The 13,373-nt window shown below is 39.8% G+C and overlaps 1 protein-coding gene across 4 annotated transcripts in view; it reads left to right on the forward strand.

Moving 5' to 3' along the window:
- The window catches only part of CADM1 (cell adhesion molecule 1), a 372,290-nt gene that overhangs the window by 288,016 nt on the left and 70,901 nt on the right, over positions 1–13,373 (forward strand). The window lies entirely within an intron of this gene.

A 13,373-nucleotide genomic window follows, 5' to 3' on the forward strand; every position in this document is an offset into this window, starting at 1 on the left:
AAAAAGTTCCAAAGGATTATGGAAGATGATAGGAAGGTATTAGTAATATAGATGGAGGCAGCCTAGGTAGTGAGAATGCGATGAAGGAGGAGAAGGAGCACGTTATTGCCATTGTTAGTTGCTATCGAGTCGGCTCCAGTTCATGGCGACATCATGTATAAAAAATCTAGCGTGGTCCTGTGCCATCTTCGTGATTGTTGGTATGTGTGAGTTCATTGCTGCGGCCACTGTGTCAATCCGTCTCATCGAGGGTTGCCCTTGTTTTCGCTGACCCTCTGCTTTACCAAACATGATGTCCTTTTCTAGTAACTGGTCTTTCCTGATGATGTGTCCAGGGTAAGTGAGATGAAGTCTCTCCATCTTCTCCACCCCCCATCCTATTCCAGTTGTATTTATTTCTTCTAAGACTGATTCATTTACCATTTTTGGAGTTTAAATAATACTGTGACACACTTTTTCTCGCTTGATTCTCGTAATAATCCTGTAGGAGAGATACCATTTACTCATTTTAAAATATATAAACATATTCAGAGCTTCAGAGATTTTTCCCAGTTTCACACCCAGGAAGCTCAGAACTGCAGCACAAATCCTAGGTTTCCAATGATGGTCTTCCCAGTGCTCCTTGGCTGCCCTCTTACTAGTGAAAAATAAGGCATAGGTAATGTCATGTATCTCTGATTTCAATGACAATTAATTGGTAGCTCACCCCTGGATGGTACTAATCAAGTTATTGTTATAATGGCTCCAGTCTGGACATTTATTCTGCATACCTAACTGATACAGGCTTTGCACTGGGGAAACAGCAAGCAAAAGAGTAGAATCTGGACTGTTCTTTGGCCACCAGCTTAATCTCCATACTGTATCCTTTCATCAGACTCTGGCTTTCTAACTCTGGTGTGTTTCTTCCCAAACTCAGCTGGGACCAGCAACTCAAGAGCCCAGAGGTTAAAAGAACACGGATTGCTTTATGACTGACAGATGATAGAGTGAGTAACTCTTCCATAAGGGCCTTAGTCACGGAGCCGAATTTTCCAGCTAAGAAATTGTCGTTTCATGTAATAGTCCAAAGCTACTTGGCTTCCTGGTAGGAAATGTGAGTAAGTTGAATGTTGCAGCATTATTCAGCATGATGATTATCATGGATTTACAGCTGTTTCTTGAACTAACCATATTACACACACTCAAAATACTCTCTAGAATAAGAATACAAAACATCTACCCCCTCCTGTTTCCCCCTTCCCTGTTTCTGTAGTAATGTCAGTGGCAGCTGACATTCACCCTGAGTTCATATCTGATGTGTTCCAGCTGATATCCTGACTTGTTTGTCCTGTCTGCTCTAAGCTTTAAATTTGGAAGGTTTTCGGTGGCTCCTGTTGGCAGTAAAAATGAATGAGGAGGTGTATAGACTGCTATTACAGCCAAATTTTAGTCACACAGACTGTCAATACTAATGACTGCCCTTGAAGCAGGTACTGTAAATGCCTGAAGTTGGAGTTGAGCTGCCTTTTGATTCAGGATCATTCCGTAGAGTACAGACATCTCCTCTCTAAATATGAAAGTCCCGGTGTATAGAATCTGGTTATAGAGCTAATTTTATCATTGTCACAAATTGGAACGTGCTGATTGCTGATAGACTGGCTGTTTAGCTTCAAATTCCTCTATGTGCGGAGTACTACTTGAATTTTATTCCTGAGTCGTATAAAAGAGATAGATTCTTTCATTAGTTCTTGTCCTTTCTTTTAGCATCCTAAAGCTTCATGTCTTTTCAGTTACCTCATTAATATAGTATAATTGTTAACAGCACCAAATTTAGAGTTAAACAGACTTAAGTTCAGATAAATATGAAGGAGCCCTGATGACAGAGTGGTTAAGCACTCAGCTGCTAACCAAAAGGTCAGCAGTTCTAACCCACCAGCTGTTCCATAGGAGAAAGATGTGGCAGTCTGCTTCCATAAAGATTAAAAAAACACCCGTTGCTGTAATCCATAAAGATTACAGCCTTGGAAACCCTATGGGGCAGGGCAGTTCTTCTGTGTCCTGCAGGGTCACTACGAGTTGAGATCACTTGACGGCAATGGGTTTAGTTTTTGGAAGTTCAGATATCGGTTCCACTACTTTCTTCATGTCAATCTGTTTCCTCATCTGTAAGATGGGGATGATAATAAGATATTGAACCACATAGGATTGTTGTGCAGGTTAAATGAGATTGTGTGAAAAAGGAAACATAGTGCCTGGCATATAGAAAACAATTAAAAATATACACAGTGAAACCTGTGAGAGCCAGAGCTCGACAGGACTTGTTTTTCTAGGTCTTGTAAGTTTTCCACCTTTGACAGGGTGCAGTCTTACTACTTTTCTACCTCTCCCTTTAGTGGAAAATATTTGAGTTTTAATTCTCCGACTGGTTTCTGCCTTACAGTTTCCAGCTTTCGCACTGTATTCACTATTTTATCATATAAGTGATTAAAATAATATCGCCCCTCTAGAAAATAGTTTTTTTTTTTAAGAAAATAGTGGTTGTTCCCTTGATATTTAAAAAGAAGCAAAGTTTTAAAAATAAGAAGAACTTTGGAAAAGAAATAATTTGTTTCTCTTACACCCCAACATGGAGAATAGCAGTCACTTCCTTTTTCTCCTCCTCTGCATATAATATCTATTGTTACCTGTTATATAGCCTTGCGATTTCAAATGTCTTACACAAATTGTTAATCTTTGAACACTCTGGAGGCAAATGTAAAAAAAAGGGGGGGGGGAAGGACAGCTTTTAGTGAGTTGAGCCAAAAAATGACCCAATTTTAATCGTGCTATCTCTAACCAAAGGGAAAAATGATACTAAATTGGTTGCTTACAATCAGGATATAAAAAATAAAGGAAATGCCTGCGCCTTTCTCATTGAATCTTGAAATCAGGCTTCTGAGGAAATTCAATTTAAAGAATTTTGTAGAGGAGCAGTTAGTAATGGCAAGTATTCTGAACAATCCAAATATCTGAACTTTTTTTTTTTTACGACCTAGCGGAAGTGGAAAGTATCAGTTACGCAGAAGTGACCACAGTAGAGTCAGTCATCCCTATAGCTTTGAAATCCTGATTTTTTTCTTTTCGTTTAATTGAAAGGAAACAAAAAAAAACCAAACCCAAACCCAGTGCCATCAAGTCAATTCCTACTCATAGCGACCCTATAGGACAGAGTAGAACTGCCCCGTAGAGTTTCCAGGGAGCACCTGGGTATTCGAACTTTCAGCCCTTTGGTTAGCAGCCGTAGCACTTAACCACTACACCACCAGGGCTTCCAGTTGAAAGGAAGGCAGTATTATATGTTCTTAGAGTTTGTCTACTAAGGCCTCTTCTGAGGTAAGAAAGAAGTACAAGTTCCCTTAAATCTTTATACTAATAATAGAGCCTAGTATTTCTATCACCCTTTGTGGTTTTCAAATAGTTTAATATGTATTTTGAGTTTTAATCATGTCAACCTTTTGTTGTAGTTGTGAATAGGTTGTGGTTTTGGAAATGTAGACAGTTTTAAGTGTGAATTAAAAGAGTCAGTTCCCATTATCCCAGGGTTCAGCTAGCTTTAGGGCCAGTGGCCACCACACTGGACGGTGCGAGTCTGTGCTTCATCAGCCACCAGCCACTATCTGCACAGTCCTTCCCTTTAGGACGTGATTTTCTTCCACAGTAGTCCATGCTCGAGGACAGCAGACTTTTGCACAACCGGATTCCACTCTGTAAAGGGTTTAATATGTACCAGACAATATATTATCATATTATCAATTTATTAGCAAAGTGGTGGATGCAGAAGAGCAGCAGTTGGCCGTAAGCACAATTCTGTTTTGTGTGAAAGAAGTTTACTGTATTTTGAAACGCTGGCGCACCACCCAGCTTTGAATTGCTGCTGAAGCAGCTCCATCTACAACTGTTCTCTCGTTCTTCTTTTACCATTAACGAGCATCACAGAATCAAGTCCGCTGAGAAGAGACTACTTGCTTTGCCAGCACAATTAGTTTTGTAAGAAGCCTCTGTCTTCAGCTGGTTCTTCTCCAAAGCCCAAGTTGAATGACGGTGTGTTTTGTTTTGTTGTTTTTTAATTTTTTTTAAGAACCCCCTTCCTCCCAAGAGCCTCTGAGCAGATTTAGCAGGCTTAAAATGACTCTTCCACAAGGTGACTTCAGTGCCATCTCACAAACAAATAAAACAGTGACTTTTCTACTTTTTTGGTTCTTATTTTTTTCCTCTCTCTTTTAATTCTCATAAAACCTGTCCATCGGAGGGGTTTTTCTTCAGGGCTAGGCTATCTTCTCTCCAAAAAAGATGCTATCTTTTTGATGAACAGAAAGACCATGAAACCTGTCCAACTATGAAAAGGAGGGAGAAGAGAAAAAAGTCTGAGTTTTTCACCTTTCAGGGTGAAGAGCAAAGAGATTCAATGATTATTATTATCTTTTATGGTTTATTTTTATATTCCTGTTTCTTTTATTGCCCTTAGCTTCTTTGATAAATGAATGTTAATGGAAAAGCTAATTCAGATCTTCAAGTTTAGCAGATGGGTATCACTCTCCACAAACATTCCATAGAGGGGACTGTGCCTCTTTGTTTTATGGGATCAGGCAGCTCAGACCTTAAGCCTAATAATTCCTTGGTCCTTTTAGTGCATGGGCTGTGATTAAAAAGTCCTATTGAGCTCAGAGTCTTTTAAAGGGAAGGCAGCTAATGTGACGGTTGAAATTGAAATCATACAGCCACTATAACTACTTTCTTTTGTCATAGTCTTCCTTGAAAATAGTTTTCACACCTCTAATCAATATTTCCTCCACAAAAGAGATACCCATCCTATATGTAAATACAGCTTAGACTGTGCTTGACCTCCATTCTTAATCCTTAATGTTGAAAACCAATAGACACGAGGTAAAAATAGCTTCGTGCTTATTACTGTTTTAAAGTTAAGACTCAGGTCACCTTTGGTTTAGTGTGGTCTAAGGGATCATTCTCTTGGAAGAGAAAAGTAGGAACATCTCTCCTTGGAGTTGAGAGAATGTAACAATAAAAATTTCATGGGAACAAGCGAAACTTTACATAATTCTTCACAATAATGTTTTTCCTATTTTAAAACCTGGCTGCTTTCCAGTTTGTAAATTGAGAGTGGGATTATAAAAAACGTACCCACTAGATAAGTTTTGTCCTTAGATCCATCAAAAGCCTGGTGTAGGAACTGTGAAGGAGAAATTCGTACTGTGCTAATTCATAGCCACCTCTTCCCAGAGAAACTTCAGAATATAAGGGAAACTGGAAGAAATGAGATTTCCGGAACTAGGCCTCTGTGTGACTCGGTGTGGCCGATGCTCAGCTAGACCCCAAGCTGAATGCACTGTGGCGCGCCACCGTCATAAGCATCGATATTCTTGGCTGTTCTCCCTTCGTGTGCATTTTGGAGTTAAAGGTGAAATTCCATCTTTAACCCCTGTGTGGTTGTCTGAGCAGTGATTAATGAACTCGATGTGATTTCCTGCAGACCTTTCAAAGGGTTGATGAAGGACGGAATTTCAGCTTTTTTCTTTTTTTTTAAACCAGGTCTTTTGCTTAATACAGCATTTAAAAAGCTTGGCTTTTTGAATGCCAAGAAAACAAAGGGAATTTCTCAAAAGTGTACGCAGCTTGCCACAATAGGCCTTAATTGGTGTCAAGGAGATGTTAGGATGGATGGGAAAATGCCCATTTAGCTGATAAAGACTGAAAAGTGGAGCCTTGTTATGAGCTGTCATCTCAACGTGTATTTAAACCACAGAAAACTGAAACATATTTGCCATATAGATCATGACTCCAAAGGAGCCATTACACTCTATTATGTAATTACGTAATCAAAGCATGCATAGTAATCAGCTTTTGGAATTCAATGCTAATCAAACATACCTATAGTATGTGTTTAAACTAAAATAGCGAACGTTAATTTGCCATTAGTCAACTAAACAAGAATGTGTATACAGAATATTCATGAATGGTTTAATGTTGTGTCAGGTGATATTTTTTAGTTTTGTATTCAGAGGAAATCAACAATTTTAATTGAAGAAAAAACCAGCACTAAGGAAGATGACTCTTTAACTTGCCGTTCAAAAATTTGCCTCACCCTTTACCGATTTATAAAAAGAGATTAGATTAAGTTCATTATTTTTTTCCTTCCATGAACTCAAGTGACACAACAGTAATTACATCACAGGAGATCCTGATGAGATTCTCACCGTCTCCGAGCCATAGGACACAGCGCTATGAATACTACGTGGGAAACAAAGCTTAAAATAAAAAACAAAAATTTAATAAATAAATAAATAACCTTGAGCCTTTTAAATAAAGAAACAAATCAGTAAGTGTTATTTAAAAATAGTCAAGCATAGAAGTACCTTGACGCCCAGTCAGGAGATTTAGTCTTTACCTTGGTTCTGCCTCACACTTGCCGTGTTGTTTTAGGCAGATCTCCTCCCTGGGCCTCGGTTTCTTTATCTATAAAATGGGACAGTTGATATCTAGGTTCCTTTCGGTTCTTCTGATCTTGAATTCTATAAAGGTTCTACAAAAAAGAAGGTGACACAGATGAAATGTTTTAGTCACTGTCATGTATTCTTGCTCACTCATTTATTTGTTGAACTGATTTAATTTGTTTTATCTCTATGATTATGATCACTATGGCTCAAAATCAGAATCATTTTGACCACTAAGTAAACAGTCCTCAGAGCAATCAACATATTTGACTTTAGTGTTTGGTACAGCAAAACATGGGTAAGGATCAAAAAGTTTAAGGGAGGCTTTGTAAACAACAGACAGATTGAATGCTTTTTTTTAAAAAATAGATATTCAAGCATTCACAAAGCTTGAAATGTTGCCTCTTTTGGAAATAAAGAATTGATTTGTGTTGAAGAGGTCTCACAATTAACCTTAATCCACAGTCGATGGACCAATCTTTTTGGACAGTGGTTCTCACTGCCTCTCATCCACACATTGGATGACTGAAAATGTTACTGTAATGTTTTAATGGGACTAAATTCTTTCATCAAAAGCTTTTGTGGCTTGAACTTCAAATCATTTATTTTCAAATTACTTTTACTGTAATTCTTATTAATTCAAATAGGTTTCTGATTTGACATAAAACTCTGTAAATGTAGGAACAGTTTAATGAGTTGAAAGATAGGATTGAGTCTTTTAAAGGAAGTATACAAAATATGCTGGCAATAATCGCTTAGATAGAAATCAAATCTTAATAGCTTTGTTAACGATTTATAGTGAACACTGTGTTTACGTTGACTTGGGGGAACATAGGCAGTTAGAAAGATTTTTCCCTCTGGGTTTCAACAGAATCTCAATTTTTTCCTTTGCCTGAAATGTACTCAACTCTGTGCTAGCTCTCAGAAGTGTTAGCAGGAATTGTGGTATCTCTATTGGCAATGGTTTTATTCAAGTGGCGGTGTTGCTGTGTGCCGTCGAGTCAATTCTAACTCATTGTGATCCTATAGGAACTGCCCCACAGGGTCTCCTAGGCTGTAATCTTTATGGGACCAGATGGCCAGGTCTTTCTCCCAGGAGGGGCCCGTTGGTGAGTTCGAACCATCAACCTTTCGATTAGCAGCTGAGCTCTTGACCATTACGCCACCAGGGATCCTTCAGGTAGGGGTTGTTGTTGTTGTTGTTGTTGTTGTTAGGGGTCATTGAGTTGATTTTTGACTCCTAGCTACCCCATGTAACAAAGTAGAACTACCCAGTAGGGTTTTCTAGGCTGTGCTGGAATAATGGAATCCAACAGAAATGAGAATTGGGGAAAAGCCATTGAAAGCTTCAAGTCAGAGAGTGCTCACACACCAATAGAAAATAAGGTTTCCAAAAACATGCTTTTTTTTTTTGCTTCTTTGAAAATTCCAAAGCCTCTTGAAGGGAAAGAATTACTAACCTCGAACGTTTAATTTGTGAAAAATACCAAGAACTATAAAAAAAAAAAAAAAAAAAACTGTTGCCATGGAGTTGATTCTAATTCATAGGGACCCTATAGGATAGCATAGCTACATCCTTCTCCCATGGAACCACCAACCTTTTGGTTAGCAGCTGAGCACTTAGCCACTGTGCCAGCAGGGCTTCCTTCAAGAACTATAGTGGATTTTTAAAATTAATGACACATTGTTTGCCAGTAGGACTTTTTTTTTTTTTGGACAATCTGTATTTTGTTTTTGTTTGGTTTGGTTTGACTTTGCCTGTTCACACACAATGTAACCCTGCTAATGTAATGTTAGGATCAGTCTTCCTCACGGCGGAGGGGAAAAACAACAACAAAAAGAAATGGTTTCCCTAGTATGATTTTGCTACTGAAGGAGTAGGTCAGGGGGCTTTATTTGCTCTTTCTCTTGGCAAACTGTCTTTCCAGTTCAGAGTCATCAGTGTTCCTCAGGTGTCAGTAAGCGTTTACATAGTGGCCATAGTATAAAGTGAATTCTGTTTTAACTATGGCTTGCCTTTTTATTATAGACTTGGCTGGAGAGACTCCCCCAGTGTAAATGAAGTGCTTTATTTATTAACAGCCAGGCAGCGGGGGCGAGAGTTCTCCGCGCTGGCAAATGCCTGCTGTGCAGTGGTAATAAAGGCATTCTCTAGAGCAAAGTGTGCTGAGTGGTAAAAGGAGGCAGCAGCAGTAAACAAGGTGTTTTACATTCAGGACAGTTTCTCTCTCATCTTGAAGTGTGTAATTGTGTTCTGGATAAATTATGGAAATAAAAAAAAAAAAATCAAGAGTTGCTCATAGTGAAATAACTCTCTTTAAACACGAGTAAATTGTCCAAGGCAGAGCCAATAGAACCCTGGCAACAAATCCTGCCTGGTGTTGGCTGGTGCAAAGTACAAACTGTGTGGGCTATAGAATCTAACAGAACTGAGTTCAGACACAGCTCAGCCACTTAGCTGAATTACATTAGGCAAGTTATTTAAGTCTCTCAGAGTCTCAGGTTCTTAATCGTTAAAATGGGATATCAAAAACCCCGGGGGGGTTAGAGAGAAAAGGGTAAATGCAGCTAACACAGCCCCAGCAGTAGATAAACGGTTCATTCCTTCTCTATTTCCCTGTGTGTGAGAATGCCGTTTCTCATTTCAAGTTCTTGCTTTAAGACTGGCCCCATCAACCGCCTCTGGTGACCATATTGTTGATTGGGGAGATTCCAGTTGATTGGAGAATGTTTTGTATAATATCATTTAAGTGGAGTTTATAACAAAGTGAGGCTTTAGGAAAGAAGACATGAGCTAAGCCAATTGAAAACTGAATTAATAAGGAATTTATGAGCACATTGTACCCCTACCCCAGCCCCAGCCCTAACCAACTTGGCTGCGATCACCATTACTAATCATCAAAATAAACTTCATCTTTTTTTAGAGGCTATGCTTTCTCTTCCTTGTAACGAATGTCCCAGCAACTTCTAGTTGACTACAGAAGACTTGCTTGTGAGTGAATGGGCCTCTCAAATGCCAGATCTTTATTTTCAGAAATTGTGGGGCAGATAGGGAAGTTATAGGGAATACAACTGTTGGTATAAATTAAAATCCAGTTTGAGTCTATCTTCTACACCTCACCCATACATACCAGTTAGCAGTCATATCTGTCTATACGTGTCAGACATTGTTCTACCCTTAAAATAAACTACCTTGCTGTTAACAGCCTTATTTAATAGCTACGGTATATCATACCTATTTGATTTCATTTGCCCAGAACATGTGCTCTTTCTGCCTTGACAGTATATCTGCTAATTGAGTTTTAGAAAATCAGAAAGGTTTTTATAATGGATTATTTAAGAAAGACACCGGAGTTGCCTGTTTGTATCCTTCTGCTTCACATCAAATTGTGTTTTGTAACAATCTAATTGTCATGGTATCTATTTCAAGGGGAAATTTATCAAGTCACAGTGCACGGCTCCTGGAAATATGGGGCTCTGTTTGATGTAACTGCTGTCCAACTGACCTGTATAATCTATCGGTGATTTTTACAGAGTGACATCTGTGGGCCACCTCTATCAGCCAAGGCACTTTGATATCTTTCAGCAAAATATTTCATTATCACTTATAATTTTTTGGCATTAGTATTGTAACCATGTGAACTCAGCTAGGAGCTGTCATTTTCTGAGATGCTGGATTTTTAGGTTGCCTTAGCAATTTAAAAGAATAATATATAATGATGATGATAACCACCATGGAGTTGCAAAACAGATTCTGTGCCAGAGCACAGCAAGGGCAAAAACTTGCAGATGGGAAAAAAATTTTACCTAAATGGTTTACTCAACGACAACACATTAAAGTGATCTAGTCCTATGTTACTTAATTTTAAGCTATAATTAAGGGTATTTAGAGTTTTTGGAGTCCCCGAGTGGTGCAAACGGTTAACACATTCAGCAACTAACTGACAGGTTAAAGGTTTGAGTCTACCTAGAGATGCCTTGGGAAAAAAGACCTGGTGATCTGCTTCTGCAAAACTCAGCCACTGAAAACCCTGTGGAGCACAGTTCTACTCTGACACACACGGGGTGGCCATGAGCCAGAATCAACTCAGAGGCAACTGGTTTGGTTTATGCTTTGGACTTTTTAGGAAACAACTCTGATTTTGTTTTATCACCATCATTGCCTAAAATACAAATCACGGTCAACTCTTCCCTGCTCTCATGCCCTATATAAATGTTTTATAGCCTTAATATAATATGCTACTATCAGATTTTTTTTTTTTATCCGAATACACCAGCCTTAAAATTCTGAGTAAAGAGCTAAAATTAAAGTGCGTAGTTATTTTCCCAGGAACAGAATAAAAAAAAAAAAGAGAGAGAGAGAAAATTCTCTTTTTTTTTTTATTCAGTTAAGTATAATTGAATTGCAGCTGGTTTCAAGCCCTCCAGTAGCTGTGAAAGAGTAGCTAGGATCCATATGGCCTTGGTTTATGTTGAAAGGATTAATGGCTGTCGCTGGGAGTAGCCTTTCTTCCTGTACCTTTTGTAAATTGAAGGTTCTTATTTGTGTTGCTAATAAACTTCCTTTAGACAGAAGAAATGCCTCTCACAACCCAATAGGGCCCGGTTTCGTATTCTAGTCTCCTCAAGGCAAGTCCCATGACTTAAGACAGTTATAGCATCTGAATCATGCTGTTTAATTTTTCCTTAATTTTCATACTAGATTGGGTTACCCAATAAGAGTATTGTCCTTTCTGTACATACTTTTGCCAGGGCCAGCTTGCTTGATTGGCAGGAACTCCCTTCTCCTTTTTCGTTTCTCAGATCTGGGAATAAACTGCTCCCTCCAGCTGGTTTCTGAAATTCTGTGTTTGTCACAGTAATCCACTAAGGAAAAAATAAGCATCCCTTCCTTTTTTTTTTCTGATCACTTTTGCTATTTGTTGTTACTCTGTAACACAGTTTAGCCCCCTGAGCTTCCCCTGTTGGATCAAGCTGGGGAAAATTTACCCTTTCATTCGCTGCAAGACCTGTGGGCCTGCGTCCTCACCCCTGGGTTAGTTCCCTGGCCCGGATATCTCACGGTCGGGTTTTATTTTGGTTTGTTCCTCTAGCAGCGAGAATTGTTGTAGATCTCTGGCTCTAGTAATTGTTTCCTCATCCCTCTGGTCGCTTCTCTTCTAATCCCCTCCCAGGGGCAGGACTGTTTCCAGGTGGATCTGGCGTAAAGCCCCCTTAGACACCCTTTTCACACTTCCCCACTGCGTCCTGCCAAAAAACGGATCCTTCAGCAGAAATGCGACAGCAGGTGGAAATCAGCCATTTGTTCTCATTGCACCCCTGTTTATACTGTCCCCCTTCTGTTAGAGTAGCATCTATCTTTGGCCTTTGTGTCTTCATGTGACGAAGTGTCTTTAAGGAGAGAGAATCGGCCGCTGTGAACCGTGAAACGGCAGCCACCTGGAGATCTCCTCGGGACCAGGGAGAGCTTTCAGCCTCGCTTCCACACCATTTCTGGCACATGATCTTTGTTGTCAGCTGCTGCTGTGGAGTCCATTCTGACTTACCTCAGCCCCGGGTGTTACAGAGTACAACTGTCCATAGGGTTTTCTTGGCTGTAATCTTAACAGAAGCCCATCACCAGGCCTTTCTTCTGTGGTACCTCTGGGTGGGTTCAAACCTCAGTCAAGTTCAAACCATTTGTGCCACTCAGGGACCTCTCCAATACGTACTAGCTGCTTAATAAATGTTCGGATTTGACATCTAGTGAAATGATGATGGTAACCAAAACCAAGCCAAACCAAACCTGTTGCCGTTGAGTCGGTTCCGACTCATAACAACCCCATAGGACAGAGTAGAACTGCCCCATAGGGTTTCCAAGGAGTGGCTGGTGGATCCGAACTGCCATTCTTTTGCTTAGCAGCTAAGCTTTTAACCAGTGTGCCACTAGGGCTCCAATGATGATATTAAAAAAAAAAAAAAAAAAAGATATAAAAAATATAGCTACCATTTATTCAGTTTTATTAGAAGCCAGACACAGTGCTAGATGTTTTATGTTTATTATCTCTTGGCCCCCTCCCCCCCGGAACAGCTCTGTGAGATAGCTTGTAATTACTGTCCCCATTTTGCAGGGCATAATCTGCTAACCAAATGGTCGGCAGTTCAAGTCCGCCAGGCGCTCCTAGAAAACCCTATGGGGTCGCTATGAGTCGGAAACGACTCGATAGCACTGTTTTTTTTTTTAATCTACCTGAGATCACACAGGTGATAAGTGATCTTTCCCTCTCTTCCTGTGACTGCCCATTATGCCTATTGCCCATATCACATTTTTTGTTCTTTAGGTGGAAATTAGGTATCAGTATTCACCCAGATTGCAAGCTTCCTCAAGACTGGGACAATGTCACATACTTCTTGTAGACTCCCTGCTAGGCCAGGTGCATTATCGGGCACTGGGAAGTTGCCTCATCTTTTGCTTTTGAATTGAGCTATCCTCCTACTTTTTTTTTCTACCTGTGCTGTGGATAATATAGGGCGTTTATGAGGGGTCCTGGTTGCTGTCACTAATCTTAGAAGCAACACACTGGAGCAGATCTGGAGATAAGCCCTCTATCATTGAATCTGAAAGCCTTGACTTTTTGACATGTTCTGAAAGAGATTCTGTAAACAGCTAGAGGGGGTTGTCTGCTTCAGGGCTCCCTGTGACCTTGGGTGAGGAACTGAGACGCAACTTCCTGAGAACGTAGTAACAAACTCTGAGCTGCAGGCCTTCCCACGATTTTATTAAAATTCCAAGCAGTCATAGTTACGTCCCCACAACCACACAATAAAACACTGAACTGCCTATACATTGGGAGTGTAGACATCCACTGACGAGGTGAGATTGTTTAGTGAGCCCTCTTACCTACTTCTGTTAAGTGGGCCCTTGAG

Source organism: Loxodonta africana, chromosome 15 (genome assembly GCF_030014295.1).
Source record: "Loxodonta africana isolate mLoxAfr1 chromosome 15, mLoxAfr1.hap2, whole genome shotgun sequence".
Taxonomy (NCBI): domain Eukaryota; kingdom Metazoa; phylum Chordata; class Mammalia; order Proboscidea; family Elephantidae; genus Loxodonta; species Loxodonta africana.